Source organism: Dermacentor silvarum, chromosome 8, assembly GCF_013339745.2.
Source record: "Dermacentor silvarum isolate Dsil-2018 chromosome 8, BIME_Dsil_1.4, whole genome shotgun sequence".
In the NCBI taxonomy this organism is placed as follows: Eukaryota; Metazoa; Arthropoda; class Arachnida; order Ixodida; family Ixodidae; genus Dermacentor; species Dermacentor silvarum.
The window spans coordinates 149245175-149261611 of record NC_051161.1 but is presented as its reverse complement, the minus strand read 5'-3'; positions in this window follow the sequence as shown (position 1 = coordinate 149261611).

Here is a 16437-nt window from a genome sequence, read left to right as displayed (position 1 = left end):
TTATGCTATGTTTCAGTCCATAGACCAGTTTCACAATATCGCTGTTATGTAAATACCATACGCGAGAGGTGACAATCAAGGTAAACCCGTCGTTACTGCGGAAATAAAAATTTTCAGTGGTGGGTGCTGAATGTTACCTGACCAATGAGGGCTAGCTCCTGCGTTAATGATAACGTCTTTTACGCTCTCAGGGACGTTCGATAAACACAGGCGTCGCAAATTTTAGGGCTGCAGGTGGAATAACGATTTTCGATTACAATGTATTCTATTACTCGAAATCACGAAGCAAAGAAACGCTTGCAATTGCCATTTTGAAATTTGTCTTCTCTCAAGTAAAAGTGCCAACGCAACGAAGCGCATGCATTATTCCCCTTGGGTCCCTAACGAAGCCGCGGCTTATTATAGAGAACTCTTTAAAATATTAGGCTGCTGAAAACTACTGTGCTACACAAAACTAAATTTCATATTTGTCATACGTTTGATGCAAGTGAACATTATTAGACTTTATGGGAAATATGTGGAAAGTGTACGACCACACGCAGTGCCAGTCTAAGCAAATGCCAGTAAACTAGAACCCTTTCGGTAAAGTGCACGGTTATAGTAAACTGGCGATAAAATCGACAGGAACAAAAGCTAACATATTTAAGCGCACTGTGAGCTTTTTGTAGACGCACGGTTCCTCACTATATGAGTTTCGGATAAGTAGAAAGGTGGATCAAGATACAAGTGGTGCTTTCCGCCCGTGCGTAGTAGAAAGGCCTCACGTACTTTTCCGCACTAGTAGGCACAGTGACACGACGTGCATTTTCCGCATTGGTGCTCTTAAAATAGCCAGAAGAAGATGAGATCCATGTGCTGACGTACATCCGGAGTCAGCAAACCCCCAAAATGATTAGTTAGAACAAGCTCCAGTTTAGCTACTGTTACTCTTAGCAAATCACTACGCTCCAGCAGGGCTCTTTATGCTCTGCGGCAGCCGGCCTTCGCGTGGTCTAGCCCACACATGGATGTATCTGGGAACGTGACGGATGTTCGACAGTACAGTGGACTTTCCACTGTTCTGCATTTGTGGATTTACAATTTGCTCATCGTTAGGGCTTCTACCCTTCTTTAAGACCAGCTTATGTGTGACTATGGACGAAGACAGAATCCTTTACGCGTAAATATTTCAGCCTTTACCTTCGAAGAGGCGGTGCTCGGTTCACTTGAGCTTCCCTCGACAAGCCTGATGACTGAGCACAGTGTCCCTCTGTGGCAGCGGAACCAACTTCCGTGGACTTCACCTGGGTGACTTTACTTTCTGTGTCTCTGCAATTGCTGTGGCTTGGCGAAACAGTGGCAACGGATGGGCCGCCGCGGCACCGGTGGTGCTTCTGGCAGCGCGACGCAGTTTTCAGCTCCCGCTTACTTGAGAGCGATCGCCTGGTGTGAGATCGTTTGCGTCGAGTCATGGTACAGATGGCTGCAAGTATAGATGTAGATCCTTGGGATATCCTGCCAAGGATCTACAAATGAAAGGAACGTCCCACAAGCTTGCTTGCTTGCTTGCCTTTAAAAGTGGCTCGTACCCACTATGGGGGATTGGCCAAAAATCGGGTGATTGAAGGAAAACAGTTATCGGAGTCTAATCAGGAATACTCTTGAAAATTTTGAATGAATAATATGAATAATTTCCTTTCGTCCCACAAGCAGCTAGCTTTCTTCTTCTGCTTCGTTTTTGTTTGTGACATAATAGAAGTGCACGTGTCGCATACAAATAAAGCAGTTTGTCATTTATTATAATGAAATAGCTGAGCACTTAGCCTAGAGTGAAGTTCCGGACAGGCGCTGAACATTGGAAAAGGTCAATGAGAGCAAGAAAAAAAAAGAAAAGTGCTTATGATAAAAGCATATCTTGAATGAACATGAGCATCCAAGTCTAATAAAGGTGTCAAATCAAGGCTGCTCTCGGGCAGGAATTTGTTCACAGCTTTTATACATCTCGTCGGCAACGAATGTCCAGCAAAAGTAGCTAGAGATCCCTATCACAGAAAGGGTTATTGTTCAAATTGGCAAATGCGTCAAAACAAACAGCGAACATGCCAGCATATATGAAAAAATTGCTCGCGATTTGTCTTGATTTTAATTACGGATGAGGTTAAAAAGTAAATATAATGCAGTTTCAAAGGAAGTGTGCTAAAAATATTACACAATGAATTTGATAACAAACCCAAATTTTGCTAAACTAAATAGTCTCAGTGTCGCCCGAAAGGCGAAGCATCAATTGCGATAGAAAATTAGTAGAGAGCTATACGGAGTAAGGATAGTAGATTTATCGGCTGTATGATCTTGGACACATTCGCTTACTAATTGAATTAACAAGCATGGTGTCAGCGCGTAGAAGCAAACATAAATAGATCCCACTCGAGGACCGTAGACAACCACTGTCAAAACGCTTGCATGGGCAAGAGCAGCAGCAGCAGTGAGCGAAGGTTCGTGCGGTCTATTGCTTTAAAGGAAACTGAGCAGCGAAAGCACAGTGCATACAAAGCTATGAGCCTCTACACATCGCTTTCAAGATAGGGTGCGGGCGACCGCCCGTAGCCGCGTCAACTACTCGCACAAGTATGCAGTTGCGGGCAGAGTGAAAGCCACACCCCCTCCCTTCCTGGCTGCCATCCCGCTTTCCTCATTTCGCTTGCGAGGCTGAGTCACCAGTTCCCCTTGCGCCGTTGATGCCGCAGCACCAAGTCGCCATTCCTCGCATCCTCCCACGGCATTACGCGCGACGGTCGCGTTTGCTCTCCGCCGTGCGTCCGCTCTCCGTGAAAGCGCGCGTCCCTCGCGCGCTTTCACTCACAGATACAGCATACGGTGCGCGGCACCGATTCTATCGCCTTTAGACTTTATACGGAACATCACAGCGACGGCGACGACAACGGCAGAAATCCGCTTGGTGTGTCCATATAATTGCTATCGCAATAAACCGAAAACGTTTCCTAAACTAACGCTAAACGGAGATACTGGTTTTTTTTCGTACTCTTATATGAGACCTTACCGAGACCACGGCAATGGTGGCGACTCGGAAAGCAAGAGATTCGGCAGGAACCGTGTCGCAAGGGAGTGCGTTTAGCATGGGATCAATATACCGGCACAACGTATTGCCGCCGTCGAAACGAGGTATGTATGTGGCGTGCACTGCAGCGGGATTCCTCTTTCCCACTTCCCTACGAACACTCAGCGCCATCTAGCACTACCGCTGCAAAACCGGCGCCTGGCTTCCAAAATGCGTGGCGCGCCAGTCGTGAGATTGCTGAGAAACGTGTCATGCGTCAACCGTCATGCGTCATCCTGGCTTGCTTCACGACCAGTGGCACATTCTCAGTGACGCAAGTTGACGAGAAGTTCATTGAAGAGAGCAACATATCCCGTGAATTGATGGCGCAGCTCGCTAAAGCATTGGCGTGAAAGGCGCTTATGGAGAAGCAGCGGCACATATACAGTACATTCGTGGCGCAGCCTACTATTGCGTCGTGTTGCTGTCCTTGAGGAACCCTTGTGACGTCGGTTAGATTCTGCTCAGCGTTGGACAAGTTTAAGGGTAAGTTTTCGTCACTGTAGACTAGCACATTCCCAGTGGCACATTCCGTGTAGTCGAGAACAAGTAGTAGAAGTAGAATCGATGGCGTTGGGGTGAGTAGGTACCCAGTGACCAAAGTTAGCATCAAAGAGGTTCATTGAAGGCCGGCCAGCACAGACCTAGTGGCACGTACCCAGTGCTCCAAGTCGGCGTGAAAGAGTTTTCTTCGAAAAGAGGTTCGTTGAAGAGCGGTACATATGTACACATTGCCACATTCTCTGTGACACAAGTTGGTCCGATGGTTGGCTACAAACCCTGGTACCGCAGCCCAGCAGCCTAATGTGCTACTCATTCGAGCACAGAGTCACGTCACGGACTACCATGACCCAGGTAGGCGGGAAGACGGTTAGACACAAACATGCATAGATAAATGCAAAATAGATGGTTGGCCTCCGGAAAGGGTGTAAGAATGATAAGTGCGTGAAGTACGTTAAGAATGCTAACGCATTAAGCCACATTTTACGGAGAAGCGGTTGCAGGTTAGACTAGATTAGCACCTGCTTTGTTCAAGGAATTGATGATCGCTCAATGAAACACTGGCCTTTGCTATACAGGGGCCTGAACATTGTCACGCAACAATGAAATAAATACGAATTTATTTGCTCACACAATCCAATTACCTCTGGGAAAGAAAATGGTAATCCTCAAATACTTGTAATACGAATGATCAGTGTTAAAAAAGGGACGTCACCGGCTGGAACCAACGTTTTGACAAAGCCACTTGTTTTCGTGATAGCGAAGACATCTTCCTTGTCTTCACCATAAGCGAAAAGTGCGACCATAATTAGCGTTCGTCAAATATAATCTCAAGAGTCAGATCTGCAAGCTGTTTGTACATATGGTCAGAGTACAGTCAGAGTACTAATGCTCACTTAGATGTAATTGAACGACGCCGGTCGCGTCGTGCTTGAGATTTCATTAGGCAAGCTTCTTGCACTATGGAATTTGCGAAAATGTTACGAATGCACCAAGGTAATCTTGCGCCAATTTATTAGCAATAACAGTGGTGAATTGGTAAAGGACAAAACGTAAAACAACATACGTGTGGCAATCTTTAAATGTATAAATTACTGCAATTATGCACGTTTAATTTATTTTTGCCATAACGAACGCAGAGAAAGGACAAAAACTTGAGTGAAAGGTATAGAGTAATATAATTTCATCTGTACTATGCATTACTCTGTATTACCAAGCTTACTCTAACATAATACTCTGTGCCCAAACCTAAAGATTATTACTTGGGTGATGCACTGCATTGTTGGGATCGTTTGACAGCCTAAATGGAACTTTCTCAATTTCCGTTAACCTATTTCACGTCAACTTGGGTCACTTGATAGCCAATAGTTTAGTGAGTACAGCATCGGGCTGCTGCTGACGGAACAGGGTTTGAAGCTAGCCGTCGGACCAACTTGTGGCACTGAGTGACAATGGGTACGCGCTGCTGTTCACTGAACCTCTTTCTCGGCGACTTGGGCAGCTGGCCATATGCGACTGCTTATGTAGCGGTCTTCAATGAACTTCGGGGCCAACACGGGTTACAAGGAATGTGCCGCTGATTATGAGCTGCTCTTCAAACAAATGTCACAGGCCTGCGCGGCACACGCAGCGCAGTCACAGCGTATGCTGGAGCAGCGGCTTCGCAGCAGACTGTCGTAAAATGCTTGCGTTTTCCCGAGAACGAGCTGAACTGTCCACCCGACGTCGACGGCAAGCTGTGGATTGTGCTGCTCTCTGCACAGAGATCTACTGAGCCCGACGTTGACTGGTTGCAACCGCGCGCTTAGCTCTATGATTCGCTTCTTCAGCAGCGGTTCGTGCCTTGCGAGGACGCGCCATTGCGTGTACCGAAGAGTGGACATATTTATCGAGAGTACGCGGTGAACATGTCACATCCCTTGATTCGTGGCTCGATACGATGCAACTGCTACATGTCGTGGCACCTAGTGGCATACGACGGAACTGCCATACAACGTTTGCACGTATCGACGCTACGCTATGCGCATCTCACTTCGCGTGACAATTGGCATGAAACGATGAAACTGCTACGTGGCGTGCCACCTGATGCAATAATATGCAACTGCAATGGAAAGTGGGCACGTATCGATGCTATGCGGCGCGCATCTAACATCGTGTGACTGCTCGCGTGCTAGGACGCCTGTATAGGCATGTTTCCGCAGCACCTAGCATTTGCTGACAATTCGCAGTGGTAGAGTTGCCGACTCCCGCGCAAATTGCCCAGGTTCGATCTCGGAGGGAATTGGGTAGTTTTTTCGCATTCGTGGCGATAGTTGCGACGGACACCAGTGGCGGTGGCAGGCTTCATCGCCAACCAAAACGGTTATTGGATTGAGGCCATAGCAACTCACGCTATAAAAACATCTTTCACACGAAATTGGGTCACTGTGTGTCAACTGATCATGTGCCGTTATTCAATGAACTTCTTGGACGCCACCTTCGGTTACTGGGTGTGCGCCTCTGGTTATGTGCCGCTCTTCACTGGGGAAAAAATTGCTTTAAGTTTATCCGATGCTGGCCGGGATCGAACCAGCGCCATATATATTTAGACAATATTATATTAATATGTATTCAGACTCGCGCAACGAGGTGATTTCAATGCGGTGCGTTAGATGACGCAGCTGCTCCAGAGTGCGAGAGAACAGCTTGGTTGCAGTACACGCTTTATACATGAAACGCTTCGGCAGCGGTAATATGCTGGGTCGCTACGTTGCTGCAGTGTTAATCGGGTTAACGTCTAGCAGCGCTGTCAATGCACGCTAGGGAAATTACCCTAGATCTAGAAATTTTGGCCCTTAATTGTTATGGCGAAAATAAATTTGTCCTAATCTAGGGGGAATTTGTGCTAGAGCATTGAAACAGTGGTACCGCTGACGTGCGCTGGGTCTTAATTTCACTCACTGGAAATACCCTTCACATTAGCATGCGAATATGACTTTCGATCGTACTGCAGCGCAGTGAATGCATCTCGCCAAGTAAACGGCAAGGTGTGGATGCCCCTGGCTCTTTAACGAAGTACTGCAACTGGCATTTTGGCATTCGTACTTCTAGCTGTGCTGTTAACGTCCTTGCACTCTCAATGAAATATTTATCTGACCGGCGAAGCAAACGTAGGCTGCAACATCAAACAACAGGCTACAGGCAAATGTGGGCACAAGCGGACACCTAGGGCCATGCACGACAACGTGGTCGTGGCGCTCAACAGCCGACTGCGCACGCGTACACTAAATATTGCAGAAACCGTCCATAGGCGGAGCAACTTGGGGCAATGTCCCAGTGGTCATGTGTTTTGTCGAGGTTGGCGTTGAAGGAAAGAAACATTTGCCAAGTATCTGCATTATTATTATTATTATTATTATTATTATTATTATTATTATTATTATTATTATTATTATTATTATTATTATTATTATTATTATTATTATTGTTATTGTTATTGTTATTGTTATTATTATTATTATTATAATGCGCCGTGCATTAGCACCGAATTGACATTCATCGTGATTAGAATACAAGTCGGCAAGAAATAGAGCTGTTGCTCTTCTTCTTGGCGCCAAACGCCGTTACTTCTTTCATAAATTTCAGCAATCTTCAAATAATGTACGCAAAACTTGGTCTTTGGTAAATCATCTCAGAGGGAGGAGTTCCAGTAAACGGTCTGTTTTCGATTCTTTTCAGCAACCTCCCACAGCAGTGGCTGATGCTTTCAACAGTCACTTTGTTAAAGCATCCCTAAGCGCTGTTTCTTTATCCACAAATACTCGGTCGTTAACGCATTCCATATCTGAGTCAGCTTTTCTTCAAAAATTTTCGAAGTGTGATCTGGAAGAAATTCTTTTCAGTTTCCGTCCTAACAAGCCCACTGGATATGATGTAGTATCATTACACATCATCCGAAGGAATTTCAATGTTCTGGCAGATATTATTCTTCATATACTGAATGGGTCAGTATATGAAGGTGATGAAATTCCGGCATGCCTAAAAACGGCAGTTGTTTTACCGCTACATAAGTCAGGGAAGAAAGATAAGATTGAAAAATATCGGCCAATTTCTATCTTACCGGTTATTGCTCAGGTCTTAGAAAAATTTTTCCACACTATGTCTTCTTTTCTTAACAAATTTTCTATCCTGACCGATCGCCAGTTTGGTTTTGTTTCTGGGCGCGGTACTGTTGCACTGCTTGAAGAATTTGCAGACGACCTGTTCTCGGCATTCGATCAGAATCTTTTCACGTGTGCTCTCTTCTTAGACGTAGCGAAAGCGTTTGACACCCTGAACCACCAAATCTTGTTAAGTAAACTGTATTTTTGGGGATTTCGTGGACCCTTTTACAACATTCTCAAAAATTACTTGAGCAACCGATTTCAAGTGGTCGCTACTGATGATAAGGGCGTTTTCAGTTCTAAGTTGTCGCTGAATGCGGGTGTACCGCAGGGGTCAATTTTATCGCCATTGTTGTTTAACATCTTCGTTAATGACTTTCCTTTGGCGATTTCCAAATGTTCTGTGTTCCAGTATGCTGACGACACTGTGTTACTAGCAAAACATCTATCTTACAAAATGGCAACTGAAATGTTGCAAAATGACGTGTACAATGCGATGCTTTGGTTCAGTAACAATGGAATGGCTGTCAATGCCCAAAAAACACAACTCGTATGTTTTCGCTCTCCACTCAAGACTACTGTGATTAACTTGCCTCTCTACTTACATAAGTCTAACTGTGTTCCTTGTAAGTGTACTCCTATTCCATACGTAGATTGTGTTAAATATCTTGGAATATTTTTCGATAGCAACTTATCATGGCAACATCACTTATCACTCATTTGTTCAAAACTGAGGTCAGTCGCTTGGCTGATGTTTAATATGAAAAGTATTGCGCCTCTCTCTGTAAAAAAATTGATTCTGCATGCATTGGGTTATAGTGTATTGAGATATGGTATTACGGTCTTCGGATTCTGTTCGGATTGTTGGAGATGCAAGGTAGACAGGATTATAAAAAATATCCTTATAAATGTTGCCTACAATTCCCAAACAGTAACAGCTGCAAATATCTTCCCTGAACTTGGTCTGCCTAATTTTCATTCTTTGCTCGTTGAAACAGTTGTCATAAAACACTTTTGAACTTCCGCTTTCAAACAAAAAAATACCTCCACAAGGGAACTTCGTAAACACGTCCGCTATATGGTTCCTCGTTCATCCACAAAGTATGGTGCGGCCAGACGCTGTGCATATGTGCCGGACATGTTTAACAAGTTACCGACTGAAATTTTTAACGCTACTTCAAAAAGCATGCTGAAAGAACTATTGAAGGAGTCATGGCGAAACTAACTTCCACAACACTTTGGCATCATAATTTTCACTGCTTCAACTTCTGTTTCACGTAGAATAACCAAATGTTCTTATTTTTTTCTGGTCATTTTTTTTCTTTGTCTTTCTGTCTCATCAACATCTTTTTATTTACCGTTTGTATTATGTTCATGGCACGGTCCTACAAGCCAATTAATTGAGGCTTAGACCGGCCTGTTTGTGTTGCTCTGTATTTTTTGGTGAATAAACATTATTATTATTATTATTATTATTATTATTATTATTATTATTATTATTATTATTATTATTATTATTATTATTATTATTATTATTATTATTATTTGGTTTGCACACATATAAACCAAGAACACGAAGGAAATAGGGAGGGAGCAAGCTGAAAACTGCCACCGAGAGGAGCACAACACCTGCCTACTCTTTTAGGAGAAGGGAATAGAGGAAATGAAAATATGAGGAAAAAAAGAGGAAATAAATAAATGACGGAGACACAGACAGAACAGAACAAAATAAAAATAATGTCTATAAACGGGAGGCCAAGTCAGTGTCCTTCAGAAAATTTAGCAGCGCTCGATGGGTCTGGTCACGTCGGGAAGCGCACCCCCTTGGAAATAGGCAGTCGTCAAGGGTCGCACATTGCAGCCCAATAAGTTTATATTCCTTAATTAGCAATACCCGCTGCGCAAGGAATGCGGGACACTCTAAAACGAGATGTTCAAGTGTTTCACAGGAGCCACAAAACGTACACGATGGGCTGCCCACACGTCCTTCTCGGTATAGGCGTTCGCGCACCAACACAGACCCAACCCTTAACTTATGTCCGTCGTGCAAGCCTTGCCTGCTTCGCTGCATATGACGTGCAAGCGCGTAAACGTGGTTGTGCGACGTCAGCACACAGCATGCAAGAAATATTTATTGGCACATCTTTTACATTAGTGTCGTGAAATGGTACACAGTTTGGACACCGTAACATTCTGTAACGAAGTCAGGCACCCAACTCCCTTATAACTTCACTGAGGTTTCTGGTAATCTTGATACTTTGCTCGATGCGCAAAACGAATTTGGTCAATAAAGTATAAACGCACTGACGTCTTCTAGGATTATGCCTTAAGGAGGAGGGTGTGTTGCTAGCATTGCAACCTGCACTGCGACATTTCAGGTTGATTCCACGGAATTGATCATTTGAATATTTTAAAATGAACTGAAAAATAAGTTTAAACTTTAAAAATATTATTTTATTTTCCTAATATCACAAAACATTTGTTTTTTACAGATATTATATCGACAAACTGATTAACACATTTTCCACTAATTTAGGGAAATCTAGAGAAATTTTACATCCAAGCTAGGGGAGAACAAGCTTTCGGAAGTTGGTAGCACTAACGGTGACATTCATCGCGAGATGAATTGTGCAGTAATTTATTGGTCTTTTATTTCCCTCGGCGATCCCGTCACTGCGTTTCTGTTTCTAAAAAAAAACACAGTAACATTTAGGGCAAAACACTTATCTTCACAATTCTCAATGCCTTGCTGGATGATCACTTGAGTCATATTCAGACCAACGCTATAATAGCTACAGATGCCTCACAGAGCAACGAAAGGCAGGTGTAAGGTACCAATGCTACAAATTTAACACGATCGAACGTGTGTTTAACAAACCTTGTGTTATTCACGCGAAGACTGTTGTGAAAGCATAGACCTATAAGAAAATGATCCGTAATATGAATTTGAAGAAGGAATGCGGAAGGAGGAGAGAGGAGGTTGGACAGAGCATGAACAATTAGTATTCCTCAGCCATAAACAGAGCAGCAAGTAGGAAGAGAAAGAAGAGATTCGAAGCCGTAACCGTGAAAACAACTAACATATTGTAGAAAGCATGAGTAAGAAGCATCAAGTATGTTAATGTTTATGTCGCCCATTAGGACAACGGACTTGCTTTCTCTCGAGATAATGTCAAGAACGGTATCGAGTGCATCACCAAAGGCTGGGATTGGGGAATGCGGAGATTGATAAATGAAACCAAAGACAACATTTTCATGATCTTCACCTAAGGCACAGTAATCAACTTCGATCCACACTGACTCGCAGTCGTAGACGTTTACATGAAGACCTAGTCTTCGTCTGTACCTGATCCCGGAAAGAATAAACATCGCTGTACCACCATGATGTGAAGTAAGGTTGCAATATTCGGCGTTATATGATGGAAAGCAGTAGAAATTCCTATCAGTATCACTAAGCCAAGTCTTTGAAGCACATATTGTCGAGAATGAGTAAAGACATGAGGACAATACCACCTGAATTTCGTGAAAATGCTTACGCAGACTACGTGCATTAAAGTGAATCAATGAATGGTAGCTATTGGAAGAAATGGACTTGATGTCAATAATGGAAATGTACGACATAATGATAAAGAAGGAAAAAAAGTTCTAGCCGATTAGGCAAACACCCTTAGGTCGGATTCGTTCCTGATACGAAAAACCCTGCTGTCGGTTGACTGCCTCGCCTTCATGATGCAATCAGTCCACAGAAAAAGCCAGTTTTTTTTTCTTTATTGAGTTGCAAAGCCTTGCTGAACAGTGAGGTGGTCATTGACAACGACAGGGTTGCCACGCGCTTTACTGAAACCGATGTTATTTCTATGTAGACGAGCTTTCCCAATAAACACGTTCTTCAGCGTTCGTGAGTGAAATCGAACTAGTAAATTTTTTGAGTCGGAACCAGGCGGAACCCTATGAAGGATGTCTATATCACCAGCCGCAACAGGGCAGTCGATTTTAGATGCAATAGTTTGAAGAATAGCGTTGCAGTTTTCACCCTTAATGAACGGAACAACCTTGATTTCGATGTTCTTTCTTGAGTATTGTTCTATGTCATTTATACGATTTTCCAAGGCTTCGTTACGTGCAATCACGAATTTTTTGCTTGCAGTTAATTGTTCTTTTTCAAATCTGAGAGACTCAACTGTCTCGCTCAAGTAATCAAGACTGTGTTTGAACTCCTCGATCTCATTCTATAGGTCATTAATCATCAAGGAAGGCGGGCAATCAAGCTTGAAAACAACAGTAGTCGTTACCTTCTCGAGCATGCAATCCAGTATCTCCTTAAAAGTATTTTCTAGCTGTTCAACACTAACACAATTCGGCAACAGTTGGCACGTTAAAACCAAATGCTAACACTGAACGCAGCAACCGCAGCAACAGAATAAGCTATAACAGAGTATGAAGCCAGAGCAAGTGATCACAAACCTGTGAAGCCAACAACGGCACATTTGGAGATGCAACCGCTGCCGCACTGCCGCTGCTGCTGAATAAAGTCGAGTTGCTTAAGGGAAACTGCCGATGGTTCTGCACATGCGCAAACCCCAGGATAGCCGTGCGTCGCCAGCAGTCCCGTCAGAATCCCATCAGCGAAAGCCCATGGTAATAAAGCTGGTCACTTGTGAGCGCAGGCGCACCAGCAGGCGCTGAAAAGTTGATCCGGTATGCCGACAGAAATCCCTGTAAAGCCAACGGCACAGTTAGAGATGCAACCACTGCCGCACTGCTGCTGAATGATGCTCTAATGATGGTGGCCTTAATAATAGTAGTGCATTTTTTATACATTATGCTAGATTATTTTGTGGTTTTTACAATTAGAGTATTGCACAGTGAATGTACAGTTGATCTCCTAATCAAAAGAATGTGGCGATTGTTTGTGACACTGTAGCCACATTTCTATTACAATAGGGAGTGGAGTATCTGCCCATAGCCTTTGCATTTGTGGTGAAGCTAGTGGCCAATGTCAGCAGGGACTTCCTGTGAATAGCAGAATTTGACTTTCAACCCCCTTTATACTTTTTTGTGCAAATTCTGCAAAGTTTCTGTTTTATGTGCTGCTTAATTGACCTGTTCTGATTAAACTGAAAAAATGGAATGCAAATTTATGCACCGCAATACCTTGAAAACCAAATTCACTTAAAGGAATAATAGTTTGTGAATTGGTCTAAGCTTTGATTTTGGGCAACGCTTAATTAAATGTCCTGCCTTAAAGCGGGGTCATTCCATCTTAAGTGTACCAGTTATCGTGTCGACCATATCAGATTATTTAAAAATAATGATATTTCATCTGGGTGTGGGAAGCACTACCTCGAGAGATTTTTTCTGAGAACGTTTGTTGCCATGAGGGCGCTCTGAACTTTGCGCACACAAGTGAAACTACGTCATGAAGAATATTTTCTACAAAATTATTGTTCATGCCTATTACTTCGATGTGAAGAAACCAATGTTTCATAACTGTCACAAATACCACAAACTAGCAATGGATAAAAAATAATTACTAGCAGAGAAGCGACAGAAATTCAAAATGCGGCAAATATATTTCATGCTATAGAAAAGTGTTATATAACAGATGTTGTCACACTGTAGGCTGTGAGTTTTGTACTGTAGCTGATACTATTTTTACAAGAAATAAAAGGTTACCATTTCGCGAAAATTGTGATGAATTTGGGAAGAAATGCATTGCGACTCGTATTAAGGCATAGAATACTACGCAGTGCATCAGTCGAAGTTAAAATTGGCATATAGATCATTTTATACTACGCTTTGATATAAACGAGAAAAATTTTGTTGAACTGAACAAGCGCAGTGGTGCACCAATATGTCACCTTTGCAGCACAGCACATCGGTCAGCATGTTAGAACAGCATGCTTTTCATGTTTCTTTTTCATCTTTCGGGCTCGTGGGAAGCAAGTCGGATTTGTGCAACACTGTGATTGTTCAGCATTTCACAACAACATTTTCACAACAACATTGTACATTTTTCTCGCTCATATCAAAACATACTGTAAAATGCTCTATAGTGGCATATTGTTACTTTGACTGCTGTACTGCGCAGTAATCTATGCCGCAATAAGAGTCAAAGTGCATTTTCTTCAACAGCTAGTCGACCAACCTCAAAAGCCCACACTGTTACACTACGTCCTATAGAACAATTGGTTTTTCGGGCATGAAATTTATCATTGTCTGCATTCTGTTTTTTTTTCTCATGGCAGAACATAATACATATAGCAATAAAACTAATTATAATAGTCATAAAAGATTGCCGGTACCCACTGTGGTTGCTTAGTGGCTATGGTGTTGTGCTGCTAGCATGAGGTCGCGAGATCAAATCTCTGCCACAACGGCGACATTTCGATGGGAGAGAAATGCAAAAACGCCTGTGTACTTAGATTTAGGTGCATGTTAAAGAACCCCAGGTGGACAAAATTAATCCAGAGCCCCCACTACAGCGTGCCTCATAATCAGATTGTGGTTTTAGCACCTAAAACTTCATAATTAATTTAAGATAGCCGTCCCCACATAAGAGACAACAAGTTTTGCGGGTAAGATTAACAAAAACGAGTGAACTGGTACACTTGAGATAGAATGACCCAGCTGGTAGCCTGTAATAAATTGTGTGTGCACAAATAGCGATTGCTATTACAAGTAGGAACAAACAGGAGCGCTCCATTAAAATTATCCCCAGTATTCACGTATTGAATTCCAATAAAAAGGTAGGGCTATGATCTAGAAAGTTATCCGGGACGTGAGAGAGGTTGTTGATGCATTCGCATCTTTGTTGCTCATTTATAGTTGTGACAATGCCAGGTTTGCTACATTTCGGCTACATTTCCCAGCACGTCTTGTAGAGCACAGCCTTAAAAAATCAAACTTTCGTTTACAAACCTCTACTTCTAGGTGTCCGAGGAGGTAGTTTTACTTTTCATAATTCATTGTCAAATATACAGATCACTTCATGCTGTCAAAACAAAGGCAGCAGTTCAAATACGGTCTAGTGTCTGCCACTAGCTGTGCAACGTCATTTTATTGATAAACCCCAGGGTTCCAGATGCACAAATCAGTGTGCCCCCTACCTTCATTGGGAAAACGTCTTGACTAGTAGCGTCATGCGTGCATCTTGCTGTTTAAGTTGCTCAAGTATCCTTCGGTGAACCTTGGGACACTAGGACAGAGTGACAGTGGTGGTACTGATGGAATGTTCAATTAATGGCTGGAATTGGACTGCATCAAAGAGAGCCCAGTTGGTGACATGCTCTTTTTAGCTTTCATGTCGGCACAAGTTTAGGTTCAAGTAAAGGTTTGTTTGAATTTCATGTTGTGTGTCATAACATTGTATGTTAGCACAACGACACTAATTTGCATTTTGGAGGAGCCGACCTTGTATGATGCAGAGATTTCAGCAAGCGCCCTTGAAAGAAGTTTTAACGTCGCTACAAGGTAAATAGGGCTGAGCATGGCTCCCATGTCTAACCTTATTAAAATATAAGTCCTTGCTTGGCTTGTGTATCTGCAAGAATGTTTGCGCTATTGTAAAATCTCTAGTAGCTGACATGATTTCTACAATTAGCCGGTCTGAGCCATTTGATTAAAAAATTCACTCGCAGAAAATCCTCTGGACAGGTAAAATCGTAAAGCAACTGTAAATGTTCACATGACTAACACGTCAAAATTGACATCTTTTTCACAGTGCATAAAGCTTCACTGCAACAGCTAAAGTACTTTTGAATATGTGATGAAGTGACTTCACATTGATGTTATGAAGGCTTCCATCCACTCGGTTACGAGCATTGTCAGAAGTTTGAATAATGGGGGATTCCAAAAGAAAACGTGCTGACATTTTGGTCTATTATTGCCCAAATGTCTGAATGTGCTCAGCTAAGCCGTTTTTTAGTGCTCTTTGAAAATTTATTCAGATTTCTAGCTTCGTACATAAACGAAATTGCAATCTGCATATGGTATATTGTAGCAGCAGCAAACCGAGATAGGATTTAGTCGACATGAAGGGCGCCCTGCTCTGATGGAAGTTTTCTGGTGTTCTCTACAATATACTACACATAGGGTATATTGCAAACAACACTGGGAAACATGCTGCGGGGCATAGCACATCGGGTAGATTAAATTATTAGCAGTCAAATGTAGCATCAATATCAGTTCTGGTCCCTTGAAATTATGCCTGTTTCCAACATTTCGACCTGACCAATTTTCTGCTAACAGGCTTTTTTGCTACACACTTTCGTTACGAAAACAACCAGCTTTTTAACATGAGTTACCAACCACCCATACCATGTCATAAAATGTAGATCCAATTTAAAAGGCCCTACTTTATATTTCTTGAATTGAGCATTCTGTTCATGGTTTAAGTAGGAAATATAATTATGAAGTGACAAGCACTGGGGCCGTATTCTGAAGCGTTCCACTTTGCGATATTTCGCCTAAGCGAAAGTCGCGTTGAATAAGTCAACCGGCTGCTTACCCGTGACGTCAGCATGCACTACCAACACGCGCTCTCGAACGCTTCGCAAAACACACGAGAGGGCGCAGCCGTGCGAGGGCAGAGCGGCTCGGGTGTGTTTTTTTTTCGAATGTATTGGCCGCAGTACGACACAGGCGTGTTCGTTTATTCAATACATGTCGGGAGCACGCACTGACACCTTGATGTCAAAA